General features: G+C 37.4%; 1 non-coding gene across 1 annotated transcript; it reads left to right on the forward strand.

The window, feature by feature from the left end:
* The first annotated feature begins 1,541 nt into the window (after positions 1-1,541).
* LOC141709976 (small nucleolar RNA R71) lies at positions 1,542-1,648 on the forward strand. The gene has a single exon (XR_012570523.1). It is a non-coding gene; the product is annotated as a small nucleolar RNA R71 (small nucleolar RNA).
* The last annotated feature ends 6,629 nt before the right edge of the window (positions 1,649-8,277 follow it).

Below are 8,277 nucleotides of genomic sequence, written 5' to 3' on the forward strand. Positions count from 1 at the left end.
TTAAATACTGCAACTGCTCATCACCTTCATCATCTTCACTATCTGAATTCCCCAACAAGGCCTTCTCTAAGGCATCATACCTTAGCATTTGATCAAGTTCTGAAGTAACCACATAATCGACAAAATCCACCTTTAAGTATTCCTCGTTATCAGTAGGGAATTTCATGGTATTGAAAACATTAAAAGTTACATCCTAATCCAGCACTCGCATAATGAGTTCACCCTTCTACACATTAATCAAGGTTCGGCCAGTAGCCAAGAATGGTCTTCCCAGAATTATGGGAATCTTCTTATCCTCCTCGAAATCAAGAATTACAAAGTCACCAGGAAAGATGAGTTTGTCCACCTTGACCAAGATATCCTCCACAATACCTCGTGGATATGTAATCGAACGATCAGCCAACTACAAGGACATATAAGTAGGTTTTGGATCAGGTAAATCCAATTTCTTGAAGACAGACAAAGGCATCAGATTGATGCTAGCTCCCAAATCACATAAACACTTGTCGAACGACAAGTTTCTGATGGTGTAAGGAATAGTAAAACTTCCAGGATCTTTAAGCTTCGGAGGCAACTTCTGTTGCAACACAACTTTGCATTCCTCCATGAGAGCTACGGTCTCTAAGTCATCTAGCTTCACTTTCCGAGATAAAATACCTTTCATAAACTTCACATAACTAGGCATCTGTTCAAGAGTTTCAGCGAAAGGTATGTTGATATGAAGTTTCTTAAACACCTCCAGAAACTTAGCAAACTGCTTATCTAACTTTTGCTTCTGCAGCCTTTTAGGAAAATGAGGTGGAGGATAGATCTGTTTCTCCCCTGTATTACCCTCAGGAGGAGTATGTTCCACAATTTTCTTCCTTGGTTCCACTTCTACTTCCTTCTGCATATCCTCTTCAGCCACATCTTCATATTCTGGAACTTGAGCTTGGCTCTTGCACATGAGCCTCAACTCCTCTAATTCAGATTTTTCATTAGATTGTTATAGTTGGAGTTGTTGTCTTGGTGAATATTGCGGTTGCTGAAAACCAGGAGGGTCATATTGCTTTGATGCATACTGCTGATAAGGTTGTTGCACCGTATTCTGAGTGTTGCTCCAACTGAAGTTAGGATAATTACGGTTGTTAGGATGATAGGTGGTTGGAACTGGTTGTTGTGACCTCTGAAAGTTGCTCACGAACTAAGCTGATTCACTAAAAATAGCACACTGCTCCGTCTCATGAGCACCATTATAAAGCTCACAGAAACTAGTGATCTAATTAACTGCATAATTAGCCAACGAATCCACCTTCACCGTCAAAGCCTTAAGTTAAGCAGCTATAGCAGTAGTTGTATCTATCTCCAGAATTCCTGCTACCTTGCCTTGAGTTAATCTCTGAGAATGGTTCCGGTATTCATTAACAGCTATCAGTTCAATCAAATCATAAGCTTCATCGTAGCTCTTAGCCCATAAGGCTCCACCTGATGCTACATCAAACATGGGTCTAGAAGTCTCACCCAAACCATTATAAAAGCAGGTAATGATCATCCAATCAGGCATCCCATGATGAAGACACTTTCTAAGCATCTCCTTATAACGATCCCAAGCTTCACACAAAGATTCTCCTGTTTGCTGCGCAAATTGAGTAAGAGCATTCCTGATTGCGGTTGTCTTCACCATAGGAAAGAATTTATTGAGAAACTTTTGAGCAAGATCTTCCCACTTGGTGATAGAGTCTGGTGGTAGAGAATGCAACCAACACTTAGCTTTATCCCTCAGAGAGAATGGGAAAAACCTCAACTTAATATCATCTTCAGAAATATTGTTGAATTTGAAAGTGTCGCAGATCTCGATGAAATCTCTAATATTGATATTGGGATCTTCATTCGGAGAACCCCCAAACTGGACCGAGTTCTACACCATCTGAATTGTGTCAGCCTTGATTTCAAAAGCGTTAGCCGCGATGGCTGGTCTGACAATGCTAGACTGAATATCATTGATTTTCAGCTGAGAGTAGTCCATCAAATCCTTTATATTTGCTTCTGGTTCACCCATTGTAAGAAGAGCTTCTTCTTCAACTTTCTCCTCTTCTACAAGAATTTCTTCATCTACTAAAACTTCTTTCTCCGCTTTATCCAGTGTTCTCTTTGAAGATCAAGAACGCGTTAGCATAAACGCTCTCTAGAGTACCAGAAAAAGCAGCAAGTAAACAAGTAAAATATCCGAGTCGGTGAACTTTAACGACCACTGATGTTAAGCACATAAACTAAAAATTAACACCAAGTCCCCGGCAGCGGCGCCAAAAACTTCTTAGGACGAAAACACGCGCTAATATTCACGCAAGTAATATAGAATTAATTCTAGTTCATTCCAACAAAGACTGGTTTAGGTTAACTTCAATCTATGCACTTATGCAACAATGGTATGGTTATTATTCAATGCTAAAATGATAAAAAGGTGAGATTATTTATAACTACGATTAACTAAGAGATTATACTAAATAACATTAACTAAGAGAATTTAGGTTGTATTACTTATATGAGACAAACATGAGATTCTAACTTCATTACTACGTCATTCAGCAGCCTTTTGTTCTTAACCTTAGCATGCAATGGTGATGACAACTAATCAGATAATACGAAACTAGTAAACGCCAACTTTCATTGTACGAATACCCTACTACCAGACATCCACAAAAGAGATAGAAGCTGAATATATACCAATTATATTGAGACCCTATATCTTTATAGAATTTGACAACATAATGGTTTAATGTGCAAGTTATCTATCATGATTATATAGGGAAAGTAAGATGGTTAAAATTACTTATGAATCATGCATAACAAATACATGAACCTATGCTAGCATGGCAAGTTTTAAACCCTTATATTCACTTTCGGTTCAATAGAGATTAACACGCTATATTATAAGTTCGCGACGCTCAAAAAACAAATAAGCACAACCAATACTAGGATATCATACAATCACCACACAGGAAGATATCGAAACAAATTAACTATTGAAATCCATAAGTAAATCCGCTAGAACCCCACGATAACGATTAGCCCATAACCGAACTCGTCATCACCATGGGTTCTGATGAAAGCATGGTATAATAAACTAAATCTTTATAAAACTGAATAATAATCAAAGTATGTTAAACAAGAGTATAGGTTCAACAAACAAGAAATTAGCATCCAAGATTACAACTCAATTAAAGAATCACAAGTATAAACAAGCTTTTCTTCTCCTTTGTTGTATTTGTGCTCCTAGGTCTTCTCGCTGTCTCCTCCTTAGTCTTTGTTGTGAAAAACATCTTTAAGATGTCTTTATATAGCAGCCCAATCAGCATGGAAGTCCAGAATATCACTCTTCTACTTGAAACAGGATTCTTCAGTTTCGGCCTGGCGCGGCCGCGCGATATCCCAGCGCGGGCGCTCTGTCTCTTTGTTGTTCTGGAGCGGCCGCTCGCTATCACAGTGGGGGCGTGCTGACCTACTGGAAAAAATTCTGAACTTTGTTTTCTTTGCTGGTTTTTAATGGCGATCAATGAGCAAACATCCATGGAACCTTCCTAACACCACTTTAGCACCAAAACAATGCCAAATCTCCTTCTTTTTTCAGCTATGTCAGAAATGCAAAACACTACAAAAAAATGCATCAAATCCACAAATAACTCGAGTACAAAACACCAACTCAAAGCTTTATGAAGCATTATAAGTGGATATAAATGCCACTTAATGTAGTCCCGAACGTAAGAGAACCCATTAATGCTCGAAGCTCACAAACCCTAGCATTAAATACTAACGCACTCTAATTTTTATTCCACAACATTTGGCACCGTCTGTGGGAAAGGATATAAAAATCATGATGAATACACGAAGCAGAAATACTAGTGGAACAAACATTCATGTCCCATCGCGAGCAATCGCATCATAGGGACGGAAATTATATAAAGATGGAGGAAAGTATGAAGAAGGCAGCTGTGAGTAATGAACCCTCTGGAAATAAGAAGCGGAAGACGAATCAGGAGTATAATTCCAAGGAAAAGTATCCTCGAATTAGAAAAAGCTCTGACTCCTCCTCTTCTAAAAAGAATCAGCAACCAAGGTTCACTGAGTATGCGAGGTTAAACGCTCCAAGGAGCTAAATCCTTATGGAAATTGAGAAGTATAAAGAGTTCAAATGGCCGAAGCCACTTAGGGGAGACCTCGAGAAAAGAGACAAGAGTCGATACTGCAGGTTCCATAAAGATGTTGGTCATGACACTGATGATTGTAGGCAAATGAAGGATGAGATTGAGTATTTGATCTGAAGGGGAAAATTCAAATGTTTCACCAAGGGTGAAGAGGGTGGAGGCAAAAAACGAGAAAAAGACCGAAGAGATGATGATCGAAGGGGTAATGACAGAGATCGCAACCCACAGCCACGAGGGCCTTTAATCAATATGATCTCAGGAGGTCCTACATCAGCTGGTACTACAAAGAACTCTCAAAAAGCTTATGTGAGAGAGGTGAGTAGCATAGTTGGAGAACCACCTAAGCATTCTAAGTCACAGATGACACTTGAATTTGCTGACCTAGACTTTGAAGGTTTAAAATTTCCTCAGGATGATCCCCTGGTTATCACACCAGTAACTGGAAATTATCCTGTTATATGGGTCCTAGTGGATAATGGAGCTTCCGTAGATATTCTTTTCCATAACACATTCATAAGGATGGGCTACAATGATTCTAAATTAACTCCATCTGACGCACCCATCTACGTGTTTAACCATGTGAATGCAAAGTCGAAGGAGCAATACAACTTCTCGTAACTATCGGGGAGGAGCCCAGAAAGCCCACACAGATATTGAACTTTAAGGTTGTTAAGGCAGCCTCTACTTATAATGCTTTCATGGGTAGAATAGGGATCTGTAACACCCCCAGATCCGGGGTCGGGGATCCAGGTTGTCACGGTCTTTCTTTCCACAATATCACTTCACTTAATTAATAATAAATAACCTTATGCTGTGACCCCACACTAACACACACCACAACCCGTTATAGTCTCAGAGATGAAATTTAAATAAGTACAAGTCGTTTTATTCCACAATTATATGACAATACACCTTAAAAGGTTTTCTGAATAAATTTACATTTCTTTGCCATTATTACAATTCATAAATATACATAAATCTGGTACATCAAAAGTTGAAAGCCTAGCCTATTGGTAGCTCCTACCTCAGCTACAGCGACATCAACGCCTATAGGAAACTGCGGAATGTTTCCTATCCGCTCGCGAATTGGGAGCTTGGTCCTGTTCATCTTGTCTATCTGATGTTGTGTGATGAAAGAAGAAAGCAAGGGTGAGCAGCAAGCCCACCAAAATAATATGTATAATGATTAACAATATATGAGCCTTCTCATAGTACTCATGAAAGTCTTGGTCAAAAGAAATGAACCAAGTTGATATCTTAATGCGATGAAGTCGCAAAATATTCAGTATATATATATATACATATATACTTTTCAAAATATGGGAAGTCCTCTTCCATGCCTAATACACACAGAGTTCCAGTGTATAACTGTATAAAAATATCGTTGCAAGGTGATCTCATATATCTAACCTTGTCTCAACGTTTTTCTGAAAATCTTTGTCATGCATAAGATAATCATTTACTAGATATAAGTTTAAAAGATGAAGTTACAAGATACTCCAATATACTTATATCTTTTCCAAATACTACTTGAACTACCACCGTTCAAGTTATAATTAGTTCAAAAGTTCATCACATAGATGAGACTACAAGACCAGATTTGAATAGATTAAATCTTTTAAAATATCATCAAAATAAAATGAAGTTACGAGATACTTCATTTGATGTAAACATCATTTTGAAAACTTGACCCTGCCAACACTCAACAATCGCCCAACCGTAGCCTTTCTATCGAAGTGCTCTGGGTAGTGTTGCAAAAATTATCCAATTGGATGATGAACTCATTACGGGAGTTTGTCGCGCCAGGAAGACCACTTACGATGATCAATCGTAGTAGTGCAACCCCACCATTTTCTATATGTAGAGGAGAACCTGTCGGATTTACTTGTCAACCGAACACTGAACTCCTAAGGAATGGACCGCCTTAGCGGAACTTCCAGGCCATTTGGGCCAATATAATAAGGCTGGGTCGGCGCTACTCGGCCACTTACGCCACTCCTAGTTCAGATGAAATCCATGACTCTGAAACGTAAAGCTCGTCCCCACTTTCCCCAAGTAGAAACTTGTTGATACGGCTCCACCAAGAAGTCGTATCTATTTGGAAAGGAGAACTCACCGATATTTCCCAGGCGATGCCTGTTAATGGATTAACTTGTTCCAAGAATTTTACTTCCCGAGTGTTGGGTAAGTAATCAATTCATTTATCAAAACAGCAACCTTGTTGCGAATATAAAACACACCACAGAGCCGGATCCCTCAGGTTTTGAGCGAGTATTTAAATCCCCTTAAAGAGGAAGATCTTAAATATAAAAATGAGTTTTGGGATCCGCTCTAACTTTTAAAAATCATTTTGAAGACTCGAAAACACTTTAAAGAGTGTTTGTAGTAAAGCTGATTTAATGAAGTAAATCAGTCCCCAGTATATTTAGAAAAATGCCTGAATATTATTATTTAAATAATATTCTCATAAAGATAATCCTTATAAAAATAATCGAAGTAGAAGTATTAAAACTTATACTTGAAATGGATATTAAATAACCAAAGATATACTTATATAAAAGTACTATCTTTATTTGAATAATCGAAAATAAGTTTGATTATTTACACCTTATTCTTTAATAAAATAAAGAATATATCTCAGCAAATAATCGGAGTCATAGATCCTCAAATGAATATTCAAAAATATTCAATAAATAATATAAACTGAGTCATAAGCCATCGAATGAATATTATAAATAATATTCATTAAATAAAATAAAGGAGTCATACATCCTCAAATAAATATCCAAGTAATATTCAATAAATAATATAAAGGAGTCATACGCCTTCGAATAATATTCGAAATAATATTCAATAATAAAATAAAGTTAAAGTTATCGAATAACCCTTATTCGATTAATAGTTTTAAAAACTATATCAATATATATATATAAATATATATATTATACTCGGGAGCCTCGCCTCCCGGTTTTAGAAAAAGTTCACCTTTTGATCCCTATACTAAGGGTATATGCAAGTTACCGCTATCCTCTAGCATAGGTATTATCAACTGAATCAACAATTATATATGGAAAGAATATGAAACAGGCATGCATATATATACCATAGCAGCATGCTTCAATATATTGCAACATTTGCTAATATAAACATCATGCATCTATCGCAAGATAATGCATATACATATATACATCACAACAACAGTATAACGGGTAGAAAACTTGCCTGAGCGACTTGGGGTGATAAAAGGCTCGGGACGAGTCTGGTAACCTATAAACAACAAGTAAGTTGGAATTAAACCAAAGTCACTTGTAAATCTATAATTTAACTAACTTAGACTCTAACGCTTGTTTTGCGCTTACTGATTTGCTTAAGTCACCCGGGTACCCTCGGCTCCACCATTTTTAATAATTTAACCTTTACGAGTTTTAAGGTGATTCCTTCGCGAGTGTCTTACCAACTGCCTAACACTCTTACCATAATTGTTTCATAAACCCATTTTGGTCTTTAACCTATGTTTCAAAGTAAGGCGAGGGGAAAAGTTTCGTTCACGAAACGCCGTTACTTGAAACGGTCATTTCTCCTAAACCGTGCATCGGAATCGAACGAACTACATATCAAAACGAAGCTCGTAACATGAGCTATCTAGACATGGCAATGGTCAACATCTAGCAGGGGGTTCTCGGGTCCTAATGTTATGCACAAAAACAGTCTAAAGAAAATCGGACGTTACGACGGCTATGTTTACGCGATTTCCCAATTTAAAACCATTCAAAACTAACCACAATTCAACCCCAAATCAATCATACAACCAACACCCATCCAAACCACATTATAACAGCCCCAACAAATCCACATTAACCATTTATACTTATTCCCCACATGAACTAAAAGCTTTACTTAGGTTCTTTAACTAATTATCAAGATTAACAACTCCAACAATACCACAAAACCAACTAATCTCTAAAAACTCAACCAAACTTCAAACAATCAAGCACCATGCTTCACATATACTATATCAATCATATTCAATCCTAATTACTCAAAACTAAAGCTAGGGTTAGTAGTTTATACCTTCCTTGGAGAGTGGAGAATCAAG

The sequence above is a fragment of the Apium graveolens genome, chromosome 2 (genome assembly GCF_009905375.1).
Source record: "Apium graveolens cultivar Ventura chromosome 2, ASM990537v1, whole genome shotgun sequence".
Taxonomy (NCBI): Eukaryota; Viridiplantae; Streptophyta; class Magnoliopsida; order Apiales; family Apiaceae; genus Apium; species Apium graveolens.